We start from the raw sequence: 24,475 nt of genomic DNA on the forward strand, positions 1-24,475 counted from the left end.
CCAAACCGAGAGGATTCTGGAAGTTTGTGGTTTTTTGGTAATAACTCTGGAAGGAAACGTCGCAGACCCATCAAGGTGGTACTCGTACTGCTCGCCTCATCGAGAGGAATCCAAAGATATGAGTGGATAAGCTATGGGATATTAAATGGACGAGCGACCAATAAAACAACATGTATTATGGGGTTGAATGCTTTTTGCTATTCACAAAATAAAACAAAAGGAGTCATGCAAATATCTTATTTAACACAGCACGGCAAAATCAGTTGCACCATTCAATCCTGCTCGTCCAGACGGGGAGAATTCACTCACATTTATTAGATGCGATGCTTCTTATGGGATTTAATGAGCGACAACATTTTGACCCCAAACCGAGAGGATTCTGGAAGTTTGTGGTTTTTTTGGTAATAACTCTGGAAGGAAACGTCGCAGACCCATCAAGGTGGTACTCGTACTGCTAGCCTCATCGAGTGGAATCCAAAGATATGAGTGGTTAAGCTATGGGATATGAAATGGACGAGCGACCAATAAAACAACATGTTTTATGGGGTTGAATGCTTTTTGCTATTCACAAAATAAAACAATTGTAGTCATGCAAATATCTTATTTAACACAGCACAGCAAAATCAGTTGCACCATTCAATCCTGCTCGTCCAGACGGGGAGAATTCAATCACATTTAATCGATGCGACGTTTCTTATGGAATTTAATAAGCGACAACATTTTGACCCCAAACCGAGAGGATTCTGGGATGTTTTGTGTTTTTTTTGTAATAACTCTGGAAGGAAACGTCGCAGACCCATCAAGATGGTACTCGTACTGCTCGCCTCGTCGAGAGGAATCAAAAGATATGAGCATTTAAACTATGGGATATAAAATGGACGATCGACCAATAAAACAACATGTTTTATGGGGTTGAATGCTTTTTGCTATTCACAAAATAAAACAAAAGCAGTCATGCAAATATCTTATTTAACACAGCACAACAAAATCAGTTGCACCATTCAATTCCGCTCGTCCCGACGGGGAGATTTCAATCACATTTATTCGATGCGACGTTTCTTATGGGATTTAATGAGCGACAACATTTTGACCCCAAACCGAGAGGATTCTGGGATGTTTGTGTTTTTTTTGTAATAACTCTGGAAGGAAACGTCGCAGACCCATCAAGGTGGTACTCGTACTGCTCGCCTCATCGAGAGGAATCCAAAGATATGAGTGTTTAAACTATGGGATATAAAATGGAAGATCGACCAATAAAACAACATGTATTATGGGGTTGAATGCTTTTTGCTATTCACAAAATAAAACAAAAGCAGTCATTCAAAAATCTGATTTAACACAGCACAGCAAAATCAGTTGCACCATTCAATCCCGCTCGTCCAGACGGGGAGAATTCAATCACATTTATTCGATGCGACGTTTCTTATGGAATTTAATGAGCGACAACATTTTGACCCCAAACCGAGAGGATTCTGGGATGTTTGTGGTCTTTTTGTAATAACTCTGGAAGGAAACGTCACAGACCCATCAAGGTGGTACTCGTACTGCTCGCCTCATCGAGAGGAATCCAAAGATATTAGTATTTAAACTAAGGGATATAAAATGGACGATCGACCAATAAAACAACATGTATTATGGAGTTGAATGCATTTTGCTATTCACAAAATAAAACAAAAGCAGTCATGCAAATATCTTATTTAACACGGCACATCAAAATCAGTTGCACCATTCAATTCCGCTCGTCCAGACGGGGAGATTTCAATCATATTTATTCGATGCGACGTTTCTTATGGGATTTAATGAGCGACAACATTTTGACCCCAAACGGAGAGGATTCTGGGATGTTGTGTTTTTTTTGTAATAACTCTGGAACGAAACGTCGCAGACCCATCAAGGTGGTACTCGTACTGCTCGCCTCATCGAGAGGAATTCAAATTTATGAGTGGTTAAGGTATGGGATATGAAATGGACGAGCGACCAATAAAACAACATGTATTATGGGGTTGAATGCTTTTTGCTATTCACAAAATAAAACAAAAGCAGTAATGCAAATATCTGATTTAACACAGCACAGCAAAATCAGTTACAGCATTCAATTCCGCTCGTCCAGACGGGGAGAATTCAATCACATTCATTCGATGCGACGTTTCTTATGGGATTTAATGAGCGACAAGATTTTGACCCCAAACCGAGAGGATTCTGGAAGTTTGTGGTTTTTTGGTAATAACTCTGGAAGGAAACGTCGCAGACCCATCAAGGTGGTACTCGTCCTGCTCGCCTCATCGAGTGAAATCCAAAGATATGAGTGGTTAAGCTATGGGATATGAAATGGACGAGCGACCAATAAAACAACATGTTTTATGGGGTTGAATGCTTTTTGCTATTCACAAAATAAAACAATTGTAGTCATGCAAATATCTTATTTAACACAGCACAGCAAAATCAGTTACACCATTCAATTCCGCTCGTCCAGACGGGGAGAATTCAATCACATTTATTCGATGCGACATTTCTTATGGGATTTAATGAGCGACAACATTTTGACCCCAAACCGAGGGGATTCTGGGATGTTTGTGGTTTTTTTGTAATAACTCTGGAAGGAAACGTCGCAGACCCATCAAGGTGGTACTCGTACTGCTCGCCTCGTCGAGAGGAATCAAAAGATATGAGCATTTAAACTATGGGATATAAAATGGACGATCGACCAATAAAACAACATGTTTTATGGGGTTGAATGCTTTTTGCTATTCACAAAATTAAACAAAAGCAGTCATGCAAATATCTTATTTAACACAGCACAGCAAAATCAGTTGCACCATTCAATTCCGCTCGTCCCGACGGGGAGATTTCAATCACATTTATTCGATGCGACGTTTCTTATGGGATTTAATGAGCGACAACATTTTGACCCCAAACCGAGAGGATTCTGGGATGTTTGTGGTTTTTTTGTAATAACTCTGGAAGGAAACGTCGCAGACCCATCAAGGTGGTACTCGTACTGCTCGCCTCGTCGAGAGGAATCAAAAGATATGAGCATTTAAACTATGGGATATAAAATGGACGATCGACCAATAAAACAACATGTATTATGGGGTTGAATGCTTTTTGCTATTCACAAAATAAAACAAAAGCAGTCATTCAAAAATCTGATTTAACACAGCACAGCAAAATCAGTTGCACCATTCAATCCCGCTCGTCCAGACGGGGAGAATTCAATCACATTTATTCGATGCGACGTTTCTTATGGAATTTAATGAGCGACAACATTTTGACCCCAAACCGAGAGGATTCTGGGATGTTTGTGGTCTTTTTGTAATAACTCTGGAAGGAAACGTCACAGACCCATCAAGGTGGTACTCGTACTGCTCGCCTCATCGAGAGGAATCCAAAGATATTAGTATTTAAACTAAGGGATATAAAATGGACGATCGACCAATAAAACAACATGTATTATGGAGTTGAATGCATTTTGCTATTCACAAAATAAAACAAAAGCAGTCATGCAAATATCTTATTTAACACGGCACATCAAAATCAGTTGCACCATTCAATTCCGCTCGTCCAGACGGGGAGATTTCAATCATATTTATTCGATGCGACGTTTCTTATGGGATTTAATGAGCGACAACATTTTGACCCCAAACGGAGAGGATTCTGGGATGTTGTGTTTTTTTTGTAATAACTCTGGAACGAAACGTCGCAGACCCATCAAGGTGGTACTCGTACTGCTCGCCTCATCGAGAGGAATTCAAATTTATGAGTGGTTAAGGTATGGGATATGAAATGGACGAGCGACCAATAAAACAACATGTATTATGGGGTTGAATGCTTTTTGCTATTCACAAAATAAAACAAAAGCAGTAATGCAAATATCTGATTTAACACAGCACAGCAAAATCAGTTACAGCATTCAATTCCGCTCGTCCAGACGGGGAGAATTCAATCACATTCATTCGATGCGACGTTTCTTATGGGATTTAATGAGCGACAAGATTTTGACCCCAAACCGAGAGGATTCTGGAAGTTTGTGGTTTTTTGGTAATAACTCTGGAAGGAAACGTCGCAGACCCATCAAGGTGGTACTCGTCCTGCTCGCCTCATCGAGTGAAATCCAAAGATATGAGTGGTTAAGCTATGGGATATGAAATGCACGAGCTACCAATAAAACAACATGTTTTATGGAGTTGAATGCTTTTTGCTATTCACAAAATAAAACAATTGTAGTCATGCAAATATCTTATTTAACACAGCACAGCAAAATCAGTTACACCATTCAATTCCGCTCGTCCAGACGGGGAGAATTCAATCACATTTATTCGATGCGACATTTCTTATGGGATTTAATGAGCGACAACATTTTGACCCCAAACCGAGAGGATTCTGGGATGTTTGTGGTTTTTTTGTAATAACTCTGGAAGGAAACGTCGCAGACCCATCAAGGTGGTACTCGTACTGCTCGCCTCGTCGAGAGGAATCAAAAGACATGAGCATTTAAACTATGGGATATAAAATGGACGATCGACCAATAAAACAACATGTTTTATGGGGTTGAATGCTTTTTGCTATTCACAAAATTAAACAAAAGCAGTCATGCAAATATCTTATTTAACACAGCACAGCAAAATCAGTTGCACCATTCAATTCCGCTCGTCCCGACGGGGAGATTTCAATCACATTTATTCGATGCGACGTTTCTTATGGGATTTAATGAGCGACAACATTTTGACCCCAAACCGAGAGGATTCTGGGATGTTTGTGGTTTTTTTGTAATAACTCTGGAAGGAAACGTCGCAGACCCATCAAGGTGGTACTCGTACTGCTCGCCTCGTCGAGAGGAATCAAAAGATATGAGCATTTAAACTATGGGATATAAAATGGACGATCGACCAATAAAACAACATGTATTATGGGGTTGAATGCTTTTTGCTATTCACAAAATAAAACAAAAGCAGTCATTCAAAAATCTTATTTAACACAGCACAGCAAAATCAGTTGCACCATTCAATCCCGCTCGTCCAGACGGGGAGAATTCAATCACATTTATTCGATGCGACGTTTCTTATGGAATTTAATGAGCGACAACATTTTGACCCCAAACCGAGAGGATTCTGGGATGTTTGTGGTCTTTTTGTAATAACTCTGGAAGGAAACGTCACAGACCCATCAAGGTGGTACTCGTACTGCTCGCCTCATCGAGAGGAATCCAAAGATATTAGTATTTAAACTAAGGGATATAAAATGGACGATCGACCAATAAAACAACATGTATTATGGAGTTGAATGCATTTTGCTATTCACAAAATAAAACAAAAGCAGTCATGCAAATATCTTATTTAACACGGCACATCAAAATCAGTTGCACCATTCAATTCCGCTCGTCCAGACGGGGAGATTTCAATCATATTTATTCGATGCGACGTTTCTTATGGGATTTAATGAGCGACAACATTTTGACCCCAAACGGAGAGGATTCTGGGATGTTGTGTTTTTTTTGTAATAACTCTGGAACGAAACGTCGCAGACCCATCAAGGTGGTACTCGTACTGCTCGCCTCATCGAGAGGAATTCAAATTTATGAGTGGTTAAGGTATGGGATATGAAATGGACGAGCGACCAATAAAACAACATGTATTATGGGGTTGAATGCTTTTTGCTATTCACAAAATAAAACAAAAGCAGTAATGCAAATATCTGATTTAACACAGCACAGCAAAATCAGTTACAGCATTCAATTCCGCTCGTCCAGACGGGGAGAATTCAATCACATTCATTCGATGCGACGTTTCTTATGGGATTTAATGAGCGACAAGATTTTGACCCCAAACCGAGAGGATTCTGGAAGTTTGTGGTTTTTTGGTAATAACTCTGGAAGGAAACGTCGCAGACCCATCAAGGTGGTACTCGTCCTGCTCGCCTCATCGAGTGAAATCCAAAGATATGAGTGGTTAAGCTATGAGATATGAAATGGACGAGCTACCAATAAAACAACATGTTTTATGGAGTTGAATGCTTTTTGCTATTCACAAAATAAAACAATTGTAGTCATGCAAATATCTTATTTAACACAGCACAGCAAAATCAGTTACACCATTCAATTCCGCTCGTCCAGACGGGGAGAATTCAATCACATTTATTCGATGCGACATTTCTTATGGGATTTAATGAGCGACAACATTTTGACCCCAAACCGAGAGGATTCTGGGATGTTTGTGGTTTTTTTATAATAACTCTGGAAGGAAACGTCGCAGACCCATCAAGGTGGTACTCTTACTGCTCGCCTCGTCGAGAGGAATCAAAAGATATGAGCATTTAAACTATGGGATATAAAATGGACGATCGACTAATAAAACAACATGTTTTATGGGGTTGAATGCTTTTTGCTATTCACAAAATAAAACAAAAGCAGTCATGCAAATATCTTATTTAACACAGCACAGCAAAATCAGTTGCACCATTCAATTCCGCTCGGCCCGACGAGGAGATTTCAATCACATTTATTCGATGCGACGTTTCTTATGGGATTTAATGAGCGACAACATTTTGACCCCAAACCGAGAGGATTCTGGGATGTTTGTGGTTTTTTTGTAATAACTCTGGAAGGAAACGTCGCAGACCCATCAAGGTGGTACTCGTACTGCTCGCCTCGTCGAGAGGAATCAAAAGATATGAGCATTTAAACTATGGGATATAAAATGGACGATCGACCAATAAAACAACATGTTTTATGGGGTTGAATGCTTTTTGCTATTCACAAAATAAAACAAAAGCAGTCATGCAAATATCTTATTTAACAAAGCACAGCAAAATCAGTTGCACCATTCAATTCCGCTCGTCCCGACGGGGAGATTTCAATCACATTTATTCGATGCGACGTTTCTTATGGGATTTAATGAGCGACAACATTTTGACCCCAAACCGAGAGGATTCTGGGATGTTTGTGTTTTTTTTGTAATAACTCTGGAAGGAAACGTCGCAGACCCATCAAGGTGGTACTCGTACTGCTCGCCTCATCGAGAGGAATCCAAAGATATGAGTGTTTAAACTATGGGATATAAAATGGAAGATCGACCAATAAAACAACATGTATTATGGGGTTGAATGCTTTTTGCTATTCACAAAATAAAACAAAAGCAGTCATTCAAAAATCTGATTTAACACAGCACAGCAAAATCAGTTGCACCATTCAATCCCGCTCGTCCAGACGGGGAGAATTCAATCACATTTATTCGATGCGACGTTTCTTATGGAATTTAATGAGCGACAACATTTTGACCCCAAACCGAGAGGATTCTGGGATGTTTGTGGTCTTTTTGTAATAACTCTGGAAGGAAACGTCACAGACCCATCAAGGTGGTACTCGTACTGCTCGCCTCATCGAGAGGAATCCAAAGATATTAGTATTTAAACTAAGGGATATAAAATGGACGATCGACCAATAAAACAACATGTATTATGGAGTTGAATGCATTTTGCTATTCACAAAATAAAACAAAAGCAGTCATGCAAATATCTTATTTAACACGGCACATCAAAATCAGTTGCACCATTCAATTCCGCTCGTCCAGACGGGGAGATTTCAATCATATTTATTCGATGCGACGTTTCTTATGGGATTTAATGAGCGACAACATTTTGACCCCAAACGGAGAGGATTCTGGGATGTTGTGTTTTTTTTGTAATAACTCTGGAACGAAACGTCGCAGACCCATCAAGGTGGTACTCGTACTGCTCGCCTCATCGAGAGGAATTCAAATTTATGAGTGGTTAAGGTATGGGATATGAAATGGACGAGCGACCAATAAAACAACATGTATTATGGGGTTGAATGCTTTTTGCTATTCACAAAATAAAACAAAAGCAGTAATGCAAATATCTGATTTAACACAGCACAGCAAAATCAGTTACAGCATTCAATTCCGCTCGTCCAGACGGGGAGAATTCAATCACATTCATTCGATGCGACGTTTCTTATGGGATTTAATGAGCGACAAGATTTTGACCCCAAACCGAGAGGATTCTGGAAGTTTGTGGTTTTTTGGTAATAACTCTGGAACGAAACGTCGCAGACCCATCAAGGTGGTACTCGTCCTGCTCGCCTCATCGAGTGAAATCCAAAGATATGAGTGGTTAAGCTATGGGATATGAAATGCACGAGCTACCAATAAAACAACATGTTTTATGGAGTTGAATGCTTTTTGCTATTCACAAAATAAAACAATTGTAGTCATGCAAATATCTTATTTAACATAGCACAGCAAAATCAGTTACACCATTCAATTCCGCTCGTCCAGACGGGGAGAATTCAATCACATTTATTCGATGCGACATTTCTTATGGGATTTAATGAGCGACAACATTTTGACCCCAAACCGAGAGGATTCTGGGATGTTGTGTTTTTTTTGTAATAACTCTGGAACGAAACGTCGCAGACCCATCAAGGTGGTACTCGTACTGCTCGCCTCATCGAGAGGAATTCAAATTTATGAGTGGTTAAGGTATGGGATATGAAATGGACGAGCGACCAATAAAACAACATGTATTATGGGGTTGAATGCTTTTTGCTATTCACAAAATAAAACAAAAGCAGTAATGCAAATATCTGATTTAACACAGCACAGCAAAATCAGTTACAGCATTCAATTCCGCTCGTCCAGACGGGGAGAATTCAATCACATTCATTCGATGCGACGTTTCTTATGGGATTTAATGAGCGACAAGATTTTGACCCCAAACCGAGAGGATTCTGGAAGTTTGTGGTTTTTTGGTAATAACTCTGGAAGGAAACGTCGCAGACCCATCAAGGTGGTACTCGTCCTGCTCGCCTCATCGAGTGAAATCCAAAGATATGAGTGGTTAAGCTATGGGATATGAAATGGACGAGCTACCAATAAAACAACATGTTTTATGGAGTTGAATGCTTTTTGCTATTCACAAAATAAAACAATTGTAGTCATGCAAATATCTTATTTAACACAGCACAGCAAAATCAGTTACACCATTCAATTCCGCTCGTCCAGACGGGGAGAATTCAATCACATTTATTCGATGCGACATTTCTTATGGGATTTAATGAGCGACAACATTTTGACCCCAAACCGAGAGGATTCTGGGATGTTTGTGGTTTTTTTGTAATAACTCTGGAAGGAAACGTCGCAGACCCATCAAGGTGGTACTCTTACTGCTCGCCTCGTCGAGAGGAATCAAAAGATATGAGCATTTAAACTATGGGATATAAAATGGACGATCGACTAATAAAACAACATGTTTTATGGGGTTGAATGCTTTTTGCTATTCACAAAATAAAACAAAAGCAGTCATGCAAATATCTTATTTAACACAGCACAGCAAAATCAGTTGCACCATTCAATTCCGCTCGGCCCGACGGGGAGATTTCAATCACATTTATTCGATGCGACGTTTCTTATGGGATTTAATGAGCGACAACATTTTGACCCCAAACCGAGAGGATTCTGGGATGTTTGTGGTTTTTTTGTAATAACTCTGGAAGGAAACGTCGCAGACCCATCAAGGTGGTACTCGTACTGCTCGCCTCGTCGAGAGGAATCAAAAGATATGAGCATTTAAACTATGGGATATAAAATGGACGATCGACCAATAAAACAACATGTTTTATGGGGTTGAATGCTTTTTGCTATTCACAAAATAAAACAAAAGCAGTCATGCAAATATCTTATTTAACAAAGCACAGCAAAATCAGTTGCACCATTCAATTCCGCTCGTCCCGACGGGGAGATTTCAATCACATTTATTCGATGCGACGTTTCTTATGGGATTTAATGAGCGACAACATTTTGACCCCAAACCGAGAAGATTCTGGGATGTTTGTGTTTTTTTTGTAATAACTCTGGAAGGAAACGTCGCAGACCCATCAAGGTGGTACTCGTACTGCTCGCCTCATCGAGAGGAATCCAAAGATATGAGTGTTTAAACTATGGGATATAAAATGGAAGATCGACCAATAAAACAACATGTATTATGGGGTTGAATGCTTTTTGCTATTCACAAAATAAAACAAAAGCAGTCATTCAAAAATCTGATTTAACACAGCACAGCAAAATCAGTTGCACCATTCAATCCCGCTCGTCCAGACGGGGAGAATTCAATCACATTTATTCGATGCGACGTTTCTTATGGAATTTAATGAGCGACAACATTTTGACCCCAAACCGAGAGGATTCTGGGATGTTTGTGGTCTTTTTGTAATAACTCTGGAAGGAAACGTCACAGACCCATCAAGGTGGTACTCGTACTGCTCGCCTCATCGAGAGGAATCCAAAGATATTAGTATTTAAACTAAGGGATATAAAATGGACGATCGACCAATAAAACAACATGTATTATGGAGTTGAATGCATTTTGCTATTCACAAAATAAAACAAAAGCAGTCATGCAAATATCTTATTTAACACGGCACATCAAAATCAGTTGCACCATTCAATTCCGCTCGTCCAGACGGGGAGATTTCAATCATATTTATTCGATGCGACGTTTCTTATGAGATTTAATGAGCGACAACATTTTGACCCCAAACGGAGAGGATTCTGGGATGTTGTGTTTTTTTTGTAATAACTCTGGAACGAAACGTCGCAGACCCATCAAGGTGGTACTCGTACTGCTCGCCTCATCGAGAGGAATTCAAATTTATGAGTGGTTAAGGTATGGGATATGAAATGGACGAGCGACCAATAAAACAACATGTATTATGGGGTTGAATGCTTTTTGCTATTCACAAAATAAAACAAAAGCAGTAATGCAAATATCTGATTTAACACAGCACAGCAAAATCAGTTACAGCATTCAATTCCGCTCGTCCAGACGGGGAGAATTCAATCACATTCATTCGATGCGACGTTTCTTATGGGATTTAATGAGCGACAAGATTTTGACCCCAAACCGAGAGGATTCTGGAAGTTTGTGGTTTTTTGGTAATAACTCTGGAAGGAAACGTCGCAGACCCATCAAGGTGGTACTCGTCCTGCTCGCCTCATCGAGTGAAATCCAAAGATATGAGTGGTTAAGCTATGGGATATGAAATGGACGAGCTACCAATAAAACAACATGTTTTATGGAGTTGAATGCTTTTTGCTATTCACAAAATAAAACAATTGTAGTCATGCAAATATCTTATTTAACACAGCACAGCAAAATCAGTTACACCATTCAATTCCGCTCGTCCAGACGGGGAGAATTCAATCACATTTATTCGATGCGACATTTCTTATGGGATTTAATGAGCGACAACATTTTGACCCCAAACCGAGAGGATTCTGGGATGTTTGTGGTTTTTTTGTAATAACTCTGGAAGGAAACGTCGCAGACCCATCAAGGTGGTACGCGTACTGCTCGCCTCATCGAGATGAATCCAAACATATGAGTGCTTAAGCTATGGGATATGAATTGGACGAGCGACCAATAAAACAACATGTATTATGGGGTTGAATGCTTTTTGCTATTCACAAAATAAAACCAAAGCAGTAATGCAAATATCTGATTTAACACAGCACAGCAAAATCAGTTGCACCATTCAATTCTGCTCGTCCAGACGGGGAGAATTCAATCACATTTTTTCGATGCGACGTTTCTTATGGGATTGAATGAGCGACAACATTTTGACCCCAAACCGAGAGGATTCTGGGATGTTTGTGGTTTTTTGGAAACAACTCTGGAAGGAAACGTCGCAGACCCATCAAGGTGTTACTCGTACTGCTCGCCTCATCGAGTGGAATCCAAAGATATGAGTGGTTAAGCTATGCGATATGAAATGGACGAGCGACCAATAAAACAACATGTATTATGGGGTTGAATGCGTTTTGCTATTCACAAAATAAAACAAAAGCAGTCATGCAAATATCTGCTTTAACACAGCACAGCAAAATCAGTTGCACCATTCAATCCCGCTCGTCCAGACGGGGAGAATTCAATCACATTTATTCGATGCGACGTTTCTTATGGAATTTAATGAGCGACAACATTTTGACCCCAAACCGAGAGGATTCTGGGATGTTTGTGGTCTTTTTGTAATAACTCTGGAAGGAAACGTCACAGACCCATCAAGGTGGTACTCGTACTGCTCGCCTCATCGAGAGGAATCCAAAGATATTAGTATTTAAACTAAGGGATATAAAATGGACGATCGACCAATAAAACAACATGTATTATGGAGTTGAATGCATTTTGCTATTCACAAAATAAAACAAAAGCAGTCATGCAAATATCTTATTTAACACGGCACATCAAAATCAGTTGCACCATTCAATTCCGCTCGTCCAGACGGGGAGATTTCAATCATATTTATTCGATGCGACGTTTCTTATGGGATTTAATGAGCGACAACATTTTGACCCCAAACGGAGAGGATTCTGGGATGTTGTGTTTTTTTTGTAATAACTCTGGAACGAAACGTCGCAGACCCATCAAGGTGGTACTCGTACTGCTCGCCTCATCGAGAGGAATTCAAATTTATGAGTGGTTAAGGTATGGGATATGAAATGGACGAGCGACCAATAAAACAACATGTATTATGGGGTTGAATGCTTTTTGCTATTCACAAAATAAAACAAAAGCAGTAATGCAAATATCTGATTTAACACAGCACAGCAAAATCAGTTACAGCATTCAATTCCGCTCGTCCAGACGGGGAGAATTCAATCACATTCATTCGATGCGACGTTTCTTATGGGATTTAATGAGCGACAAGATTTTGACCCCAAACCGAGAGGATTCTGGAAGTTTGTGGTTTTTTGGTAATAACTCTGGAAGGAAACGTCGCAGACCCATCAAGGTGGTACTCGTCCTGCTCGCCTCATCGAGTGAAATCCAAAGATATGAGTGGTTAAGCTATGTGATATGAAATGGACGAGCTACCAATAAAACAACATGTTTTATGGAGTTGAATGCTTTTTGCTATTCACAAAATAAAACAATTGTAGTCATGCAAATATCTTATTTAACACAGCACAGCAAAATCAGTTACACCATTCAATTCCGCTCGTCCAGACGGGGAGAATTCAATCACATTTATTCGATGCGACATTTCTTATGGGATTTAATGAGCGACAACATTTTGACCCCAAACCGAGAGGATTCTGGGATGTTTGTGGTTTTTTTGTAATAACTCTGGAAGGAAACGTCGCAGACCCATCAAGGTGGTACGCGTACTGCTCGCCTCATCGAGAGGAATCCAAACATATGAGTGCTTAAGCTATGGGATATGAATTGGACGAGCGACCAATAAAACAACATGTATTATGGGGTTGAATGCTTTTTGCTATTCACAAAATAAAACCAAAGCAGTAATGCAAATATCTGATTTAACACAGCACAGCAAAATCAGTTGCACCATTCAATTCTGCTCGTCCAGACGGGGAGAATTCAATCACATTTTTTCGATGCGACGTTTCTTATGGGATTGAATGAGCGACAACATTTTGACCCCAAACCGAGAGGATTCTGGGATGTTTGTGGTTTTTTGGAAACAACTCTGGAAGGAAACGTCGCAGACCCATCAAGGTGTTACTCGTACTGCTCGCCTCATCGAGTGGAATCCAAAGATATGAGTGGTTAAGCTATGCGATATGAAATGGACGAGCGACCAATAAAACAACATGTATTATGGGGTTGAATGCGTTTTGCTATTCACAAAATAAAACAAAAGCAGTCATGCAAATATCTGCTTTAACACAGCACAGCAAAATCAGTTGCACCATTCAATCCCGCTCGTCCAGACGGGGAGAATTCAATCACATTTATTCGATGCGACGTTTCTTATGGGATTTAATGAGCGACAACATTTTGACCCCAAACCGAGAGGATTCTGGGATGTTTGTGGTTTTTTTGTAATAACTCTGGAAGGAAACGTCGCAGACCCATCAAGGTGGTACGCGTACTGCTCGCCTCATCGAGAGGAATCCAAAGATATGAGTGGTTAAGCTATGGGATATGAAATGGACGAGCGACCAATAAAACAACTTTTATTATGGGGTTGAATGCTTTTTGCTATTCACAAAATAAAACAAATGCAGTCATGCAAATATCTGTTTTAACACAGCACAGCAAAAATCAGTTACACCATTCAATTCCGCTCGTCCAGACGGGGAGAATTCAATCACATTTATTCGATGCGACGTTTCTTATGGGATTTAATGAGCGACAACATTTTGACCACAAACCGAGAGGATTCTGGGATGTTTGTGGTGTTTTTGTAATAACTATGGAAGGAAACGTCGCAGACCCACCAAGGTGGTACTCGTACTGCTCGCCTCATCGAGAGGAATCCAAAGATATGAGTGCTTAAGCTATGGGATATGAAATGGACGAGCGACCAATAAAACAACATGTATTATGGGGTTGAATGCTTTTTGCTATTCACAAAATAAAACCAAAGCAGTAATGCAAATATCTGATTTAACACAGCACAGCAAAATCAGTTGCACCATTCAGTTCTGCTCGTCCAGACGGGGAGAATTCAATCACATTTTTTCGATGCGACGTTTCTTATGGGATTGAATGAGCGACAACATTTTGACCCCAAACCGAGAGGATTCTGGGATGTTTGTGGTTTTTTGGTAACAACTCTGGAAGGAAACGTCGCAGACCCATCAAGGTGGTACTCGTACTGCTCGCCTCATCGAGTGGAATCCAAAGATATGAGTGGTTAAGCTATGCGATATGAAATGGACGAGCGACCAATAAAACAACATGTATTATGGGGTTGAATGCGTTTTGCTATTCACAAAATAAAACAAAAGCAGTCATGCAAATATCTGTTTTAACACAGCACAGCAAAATCAGTTGCACCATTCAATCCCGCTCTTCCAGACGGGGAGAATTCAATGACATTTATTCGATGCGACGTTTCTTATGGGATTTAATGAGCGACAACATTTTGACCCCAAACCGAGAGGATTCTGGGATGTTTGTGGTTTTTTTGTAATAACTCTGGAACGCAACGTCGCAGACCCATCAAGGTGGTACTCGTACTGCTCGCCTCTTCGAGCGGAATCCATAGATATGAGTGGTTAAGCTATGGGATATGAAATGGACGAGCGACCAATAAAACAACATGTATTATGGGGTTGAATGCTTTTTGCTATTCACAAAATAAAACAAATGCAGTCATGCAAATATCTGTTTTAACACAGCACAGCAAAAATCAGTTACACCATTCAATTCCGCTAGTCCAGACGGGGAGAATTCAATCACATTTATTCGATGCGACGTTTCTTATGGGATTTAATGAGCGACAACATTTTGACCCCAAACCGAGAGGATTCTGGAATGTTTGTGGTTTTTTTTGTAACAACTCTGGAAGGAAACGTCGCAGACCCATCAAGGTGGTACTCGTACTGCTCGACTCATCGAGTGGAATCCAAAGATATGAGTGGTTAAGCTATGGGATATGAAATGGACGATCGACCAATAAAACAACATGTATTATGGGGTTGAATACTTTTTTCTATTCACAAAATTAAACAAAAGCAGTCATGCAAATATCTTATTTAACACAGCACAGCAAAATGTGTTGCACCATTCAATCCCGCTCGTCCAGACGGGGAGAATTCAATCACATTCATTCGATGCGACGTTTCTTATGGGATTTAATGAACGACAACATTTTGACCCCAAACCGAGAGGATTCTGGGATGTTTGTGGTTTTTTGGTAATAACTCTGGAAGAAAACGTCTCAGACCCATCAAGATGGTATTCGTACTGCTCGCCTCATCGAGAGGAATCCAAAGATATGAGTGGTTAAGCTATGGAATATAAAATGGACGATCGACCAATAAAACAACATGTATTATGGGGATGAATGCTTTTTTCTATTCACAAAATAAAACAAAAGCAGTCATGCAAATATCTTATTTAACACAGCACAGCAAAATCTGTTGCACCATTAAATCCCGCTCATCCAGACGGGGAGAATTAAATCGCATTTATTCGATGCGACGTTTCTTATGGGATTTAATGAACGACAACATTTTTACCCCAAACCGAGAGGATTCTGGGATGTTTGTGGTTTTTTGGTAATAACTCTGGAAGGAAACGTCGCAGACCCACCAAGGTGGTACTCGTACTGCTCGCCTCATCGAGAGGAATCCAAAGATATGAGTGGTTAAGCTATGGGATATAAAATGGACGATCGACCAATAAAACAACATGTATTATGGGGTTGAATACTTTTTTCTATTCACAAAATTAAACAAAAGCAGTCATGCAAATATCTTATTTAACACAGCACAGCAAAATGTGTTGCACCATTCAATCCCGCTCGTCCAGACGGGGAGAATTCAATCACATTCATTCGATGCGACGTTTCTTATGGGATTTAATGAGCGACAACATTTTGACCCCAAACCGAGAGGATTCTGGGAAGTTTGTGGTTTTTTGGTAATAACTCTGGAAGGAAACGTCGCAGACCCATCAAGGTGGTACTCGTACTGCTCGCCTCATCGAGTGGAATCCAAAGATATGAGTGGTTAAGCTATGGGATATGAAATGGACGAGCGACCAATAAAACAACATGTATTATGGGGTTGAATGCTTTTTGCTATTCACAAAATAAAACAAAAGCAGTCATGCAAATATCTGAGTTAACACAGCACAGCAAAATCTGTTGCACCATTAAATCCCGCTCATCCAGACGGGGAGAATTAAATCGCATTTATTCGATGCGACGTTTCTTATGGGATTTAATGAACGACAACATTTTGACCCCAAACCGAGAGGATTCTGGGATGTTTGTGGTTTTTTTGTAATAACTCTGGAAGGAAACGTCGAGACCCATGAAGGTGGTACTCGTACTGCTCGCCTCATCGAGTAGAATCCAAAGATATGAGTGGTTAAGCTATCGGTTATGAAATGGACGAGCGACCAATAAAACAACATGTATTATGGGGTTGAATGCGCTTTGCTATTCACAAAATAAAACAAAAGCAGTCATGCAAATATCTGTTTTAACACAGCACAGCAAAATCAGTTGCACCATTCAATCCCGCTCGTCCATACGGGGAGAATTCAATCACATTTATTCGATGCGACGTTTCTTATGGGATTTAATGAGCGACAACATTTTGACCCCAAACCGAGAGGATTCTGGGATGTTTGTGGTTTTTTTGTAATAACTCTGGAAGGAAACGTCGCAGACCCATCAAGGTGGTACTCGTACTGCTCGCCTCATCGAGAGGAATCCAAAGATATGAGTGGTTAAGCTATGGGATATGAAATGGACGAGCGACCAATAAAAAAACATGTATTTTGGGGTTGAATGCTTTTTGATATTCACAAAATAAAACAAATGCAGTCATGCAAATATCTGTTTTAACACAGCACAGCAAAAATCAGATACACCATTCAATTCCGCTCGTCCAGACGGGGAGAATTCAATCACATTTATTCGATGCGACGTTTCTTATGGGATTTAATGAGCGACAACATTTTGACCCCAAACCGAGAGGATTCTGGGATGTTTGTGGTTTTTTTGTAATAACTCTGGAAGGAAACGTCGCAGACCCATCAAGGTGGTACTCGTACTGCTCGCCTCATCGAGTGGAATCCAAAGATATGAGTGGTTAAGCTATGCGATATGAAATGGACGAGCGACCAATAAAACAACATGTATTATGGGGTTGAATGCGTTTTGCTATTCACAAAATAAAACAAAAGCAGTCATGCAAATATCTGCTTTAACACAGCACAGCAAAATCAGTTGCACCATTCAATCCCGCTCGTCCAGACGGGGAGAATTCAATCACATTTTTTCGATGCGACGTTTCTTATGGGATTGAATGAGCGACAACATTTTGACCCCAAACCGAGAGGATTCTGGGATGTTTGTGGTTTTTTTGTAATAACTCTGGAAGGAAACGTCGCAGACCCATCAAGGTGGTACGCGTACTGCTCGCCTCATCGAGAGGAATCCAAAGATATGAGTGGTTAAGCTATGTGATATGAAATGGACGAGCGACCAATAAAACAACTTTTATTATGGGGTTGAATGCTTTTTGCTATTCACAAAATAAAACAAATGCAGTCATGCAAATATCTGTTTTAACACAGCACAGCAAAAATCAGTTACACCATTCAATTCCGCTCGTCCAGACGGGGAGAATTCAATCACATTTATTCGATGCGACGTTTCTTATGGGATTTAATGAGCGACAACATTTTGACCCCAAACCGAGAGGATTCTGGGATGTTTGTGGTGTTTTTGTAATAACTCTGGAAGGAAACGTCGCACACCCATCAAGGTGGTACTCGTACTGCTCGCCTCATCGAGAGGAATCCAAAGATATGAGAGGTTAAGCTATGGGATATGAAATGGACGAGCGACCAATAAAACAACATGTATTTTGGGGTTGAATGCTTTTTGCTATTCACAAAATAAAACAAAAGCAGTCATGCAAATATCTGTTTTAACACAGCACAGCAAAATCAGTTGCACCATTCAATCCCGCTCGTCCAGACGGGGAGAATTCAATCACATTTTTTGATGCGACGTTTCTTATGGGATTTAATGAGCGACAACATTTTGACCCCAAACCGAGAGGATTCTGGGATGTTTGTGGTTTTTTTGTAATAACTCTGGAAGGAAACGTCGCAGACCCATCAAGGTGGTACGCGTACTGCTCGCCTCATCGAGAGGAATCCAAAGATATGAGTGCTTAAGCTATGGGATATGAAATGGACGAGCGACCAATAAAACAACATGTATTATGGGGTTGAATGCTTTTTGCTATTCACAAAATAAAACCAAAGCAGTAATGCAAATATCTGATTTAACACAGCACAGCAAAATCAGTTGCACCATTCAGTTCTGCTCGTCCAGACGGGGAGAATTCAATCACATTTTTTCGATGCGACGTTTCTTATGGGATTGAATGAGCGACAACATTTTGACCCCAAACCGAGAGGATTCTGGGATGTTTGTGGTTTTTTGGTAACAACTCTGGAAGGAAACGTCGCAGACCCATCAAGGTGGTACTCGTACTGCTCGCCTCATCGAGTGGAATCCAAAGATATGAGTGGTTAAGCTATGCGATATGAAATGGACGAGCGACCAATAAAACAACATGTATTATGGGGTTGAATGCGTTTTGCTATTCACAAAATAAAACAAAAGCAGTCATGCAAATATCTGTTTTAACACAGCACAGCAAAATCAGTTGCACCATTCAATCCCGCTCTTCCAGACGGGGAGAATTCAATGACATTTATTCGATGCGACGTTTCTTATGGGATTTAATGAGCGACAACATTTTGACCCCAAACCGAGAGGATTCTGGGATGTTTGTGGTTTTTTTGTAATAACTCTGGAACGCAACGTCGCAGACCCATCAAGGTGGTACTCGTACTGCTCGCCTCTTCGAGCGGAATCCATAGATATGAGTGGTTAAGCTATGGGATATGAAATGGACGAGCGACCAATAAAACAACATGTATTATGGGGTTGAATGCTTTTTGCTATTCACAAAATAAAACAAATGCAGTCATGCAAATATCTGTTTTAACACAGCACAGCAAAAATCAGTTACACCATTCAATTCCGCTAGTCCAGACGGGGAGAATTCAATCACATTTATTCGATGCGACGTTTCTTATGGGATTTAATGAGCGACAACATTTTGACCCCAAACCGAGAGGATTCTGGAATGTTTGTGGTTTTTTTTGTAACAACTCTGGAAGGAAACGTCGCAGACCCATCAAGGTGGTACTCGTACTGCTCGACTCATCGAGTGGAATCCAAAGATATGAGTGGTTAAGCTATGGGATATGAAATGGACGATCGACCAATAAAACAACATGTATTATGGGGTTGAATACTTTTTTCTATTCACAAAATTAAACAAAAGCAGTCATGCAAATATCTTATTTAACACAGCACAGCAAAATGTGTTGCACCATTCAATCCCGCTCGTCCAGACGGGGAGAATTCAATCACATTCATTCGATGCGACGTTTCTTATGGGATTTAATGAACGACAACATTTTGACCCCAAACCGAGAGGATTCTGGGATGTTTGTGGTTTTTTGGTAATAACTCTGGAAGAAAACGTCTCAGACCCATCAAGATGGTACTCGTACTGCTCGCCTCATCGAGAGGAATCCAAAGATATGAGTGGTTAAGCTATGGAATATAAAATGGACGATCGACCAATAAAACAACATGTATTATGGGGATGAATGCTTTTTTCTATTCACAAAATAAAACAAAAGCAGTCATGCAAATATCTTATTTAACACAGCACAGCAAAATCTGTTGCACCATTAAATCCCGCTCATCCAGACGGGGAGAATTAAATCGCATTTATTCGATGCGACGTTTCTTATGGGATTTAATGAACGACAACATTTTTACCCCAAACCGAGAGGATTCTGGGATGTTTGTGGTTTTTTGGTAATAACTCTGGAAGGAAACGTCGCAGACCCACCAAGGTGGTACTCGTACTGCTCGCCTCATCGAGAGGAATCCAAAGATATGAGTGGTTAAGCTATGGGATATAAAATGGACGATCGACCAATAAAACAACATGTATTATGGGGTTGAATACTTTTTTCTATTCACAAAATTAAACAAAAGCAGTCATGCAAATATCTTATTTAACACAGCACAGCAAAATGTGTTGCACCATTCAATCCCGCTCGTCCAGACGGGGAGAATTCAATCACATTCATTCGATGCGACGTTTCTTATGGGATTTAATGAGCGACAACATTTTGACCCCAAACCGAGAGGATTCTGGGAAGTTTGTGGTTTTTTGGTAATAACTCTGGAAGGAAACGTCGCAGACCCATCAAGGTGGTACTCGTACTGCTCGCCTCATCGAGTGGAATCCAAAGATATGAGTGGTTAAGCTATGGGATATGAAATGGACGAGCGACCAATAAAACAACATGTATTATGGGGTTGAATGCTTTTTGCTATTCACAAAATAAAGCAAAAGCAGTCATGCAAATATCTGAGTTAACACAGCACAGCAAAATCTGTTGCACCATTAAATCCCGCTCATCCAGACGGGGAGAATTAAATCGCATTTATTCGATGCGACGTTTCTTATGGGATTTAATGAACGACAACATTTTGACCCCAAACCGAGAGGATTCTGGGATGTTTGTGGTTTTTTTGTAATAACTCTGGAAGGAAACGTCGAGACCCATGAAGGTGGTACTCGTACTGCTCGCCTCATCGAGTGGAATCCAAAGATATGAGTGGTTAAGCTATGCGATATGAAATGGACGAGCGACCAATAAAACAACATGTATTATGGGGTTGAATGCGTTTTGCTATTCACAAAATAAAACAAAAGCAGTCATGCAAATATCTGCTTTAACACAGCACAGCAAAATCAGTTGCACCATTCAATCCCGCTCGTCCAGACGGGGAGAATTCAATCACATTTTTTCGATGCGACGTTTCTTATGGGATTGAATGAGCGACAACATTTTGACCCCAAACCGAGAGGATTCTGGGATGTTTGTGGTTTTTTTGTAATAACTCTGGAAGGAAACGTCGCAGACCCATCAAGGTGGTACGCGTACTGCTCGCCTCATCGAGAGGAATCCAAAGATATGAGTGGTTAAGCTATGTGATATGAAATGGACGAGCGACCAATAAAACAACTTTTATTATGGGGTTGAATGCTTTTTGCTATTCACAAAATAAAACAAATGCAGTCATGCAAATATCTGTTTTAACACAGCACAGCAAAAATCAGTTACACCATTCAATTCCGCTCGTCCAGACGGGGAGAATTCAATCACATTTATTCGATGCGACGTTTCTTATGGGATTTAATGAGCGACAACATTTTGACCCCAAACCGAGAGGATTCTGGGATGTTTGTGGTGTTTTTGTAATAACTCTGGAAGGAAACGTCGCACACCCATCAAGGTGGTACTCGTACTGCTCGCCTCATCGAGAGGAATCCAAAGATATGAGAGGTTAAGCTATGGGATATGAAATGGACGAGCGACCAATAAAACAACATGTATTTTGGGGTTGAATGCTTTTTGCTATTCACAAAATAAAACAAAAGCAGTCATGCAAATATCTGTTTTAACACAGCACAGCAAAATCAGTTGCACCATTCAATCCCGCTCGTCCAGACGGGGAGAATTCAATCACATTTTTTGATGCGACGTTTCTTATGGGATTTAATGAGCGACAACATTTTGACCCCAAACCGAGAGGATTCTGGGATGTTTGTGGTTTTTTGGTAATAACTCTGGAAGGAAACGTCGCAGACCCACCAAGGTGGTACTCGTACTGCTCGCCTCATCGAGAGGAATCCAAAGATATGAGTGGTTAAGCTATGGGATATAAAATGGACGATCGACCAATAAAACAACATGTATTATGGGGTTGAATACTTTTTTCTATTCACAAAATTAAACAAAAGCAGTCATGCAAATATCTTATTTAACACAGCACAGCAAAATGTGTTGCACCATTCAATCCCGCTCGTCCAGACGGGGAGAATTCAATCACATTCATTCGATGCGACGTTTCTTATGGGATTTAATGAGCGACAACATTTTGACCCCAAACCGAGAGGATTCTGGGAAGTTTGTGGTTTTTTGGTAATAACTCTGGAAGCAAACGTCGCAGACCCATCAAGGTGGTACTCGTACTGCTCGCCTCATCGAGTGGAATCCAAATATATGAGTGGTTAAGCTATGGGATATGAAATGGACGAGCGACCAATAAAACAACATGTATTATGGGGTTGAATGCTTTTTGCTATTCACAAAATAAAACAAAAGCAGTCATGCAAATATCTGAGTTAACACAGCACAGCAAAATCTGTTGCACCATTAAATCCCGCTCATCCAGACGGGGAGAATTAAATCGCATTTATTCGATGCGACGTTTCTTATGGGATTTAATGAACGACAACATTTTGACCCCAAACCGAGAGGATTCTGGGATGTTTGTGGTTTTTTTGTAATAACTCTGGAAGGAAACGTCGAGACCCATGAAGGTGGTACTCGTACTGCTCGCCTCATCGAGTGGAATCCAAAGATATGAGTGGTTAAGCTATGCGATATGAAATGGACGAGCGACCAATAAAACAACATGTATTATGGGGTTGAATGCGTTTTGCTATTCACAAAATAAAACAAAAGCAGTCATGCAAATATCTGCTTTAACACAGCACAGCAAAATCAGTTGCACCATTCAATCCCGCTCGTCCAGACGGGGAGAATTCAATCACATTTTTTCGATGCGACGTTTCTTATGGGATTGAATGAGCGACAACATTTTGACCCCAAACCGAGAGGATTCTGGGATGTTTGTGGTTTTTTTGTAATAACTCTGGAAGGAAACGTCGCAGACCCATCAAGGTGGTACGCGTACTGCTCGCCTCATCGAGAGGAATCCAAAGATATGAGTGGTTAAGCTATGTGATATGAAATGGACGAGCGACCAATAAAACAACTTTTATTATGGGGTTGAATGCTTTTTGCTATTCACAAAATAAAACAAATGCAGTCATGCAAATATCTGTTTTAACACAGCACAGCAAAAATCAGTTACACCATTCAATTCCGCTCGTCCAGACGGGGAGAATTCAATCACATTTATTCGATGCGACGTTTCTTATGGGATTTAATGAGCGACAACATTTTGACCCCAAACCGAGAGGATTCTGGGATGTTTGTGGTGTTTTTGTAATAACTCTGGAAGGAAACGTCGCACACCCATCAAGGTGGTACTCGTACTGCTCGCCTCATCGAGAGGAATCCAAAGATATGAGAGGTTAAGCTATGGGATATGAAATGGACGAGCGACCAATAAAACAACATGTATTTTGGGGTTGAATGCTTTTTGCTATTCACAAAATAAAACAAAAGCAGTCATGCAAATATCTGTTTTAACACAGCACAGCAAAATCAGTTGCACCATTCAATCCCGCTCGTCCAGACGGGGAGAATTCAATCACATTTTTTGATGCGACGTTTCTTATGGGATTTAATGAGCGACAACATTTTGACCCCAAACCGAGAGGATTCTGGGATGTTTGTGGTTTTTTTGTAATAACTCTGGAAGGAAACGTCGCAGACCCATCAAGGTGGTACGCGTACTGCTCGCCTCATCGAGAGGAATCCAAAGATATGAGTGCTTAAGCTATGGGATATGAAATGGACGAGCGACCAATAAAACAACATGTATTATGGGGTTGAATGCTTTTTGCTATTCACAAAATAAAACCAAAGCAGTAATGCAAATATCTGATTTAACACAGCACAGCAAAATCAGTTGCACCATTCAGTTCTGCTCGTCCAGACGGGGAGAATTCAATCACATTTTTTCGATGCGACGTTTCTTATGGGATTGAATGAGCGACAACATTTTGACCCCAAACCGAGAGGATTCTGGGATGTTTGTGGTTTTTTGGTAACAACTCTGGAAGGAAACGTCGCAGACCCATCAAGGTGGTACTCGTACTGCTCGCCT

This window comes from Petromyzon marinus, chromosome 23 (genome assembly GCF_048934315.1).
Source record: "Petromyzon marinus isolate PM22_M1 ecotype Great Lakes invasive population chromosome 23, UKy_Petmar_22M1.pri1.0, whole genome shotgun sequence".
In the NCBI taxonomy this organism is placed as follows: domain Eukaryota; kingdom Metazoa; phylum Chordata; class Hyperoartia; order Petromyzontiformes; family Petromyzontidae; genus Petromyzon; species Petromyzon marinus.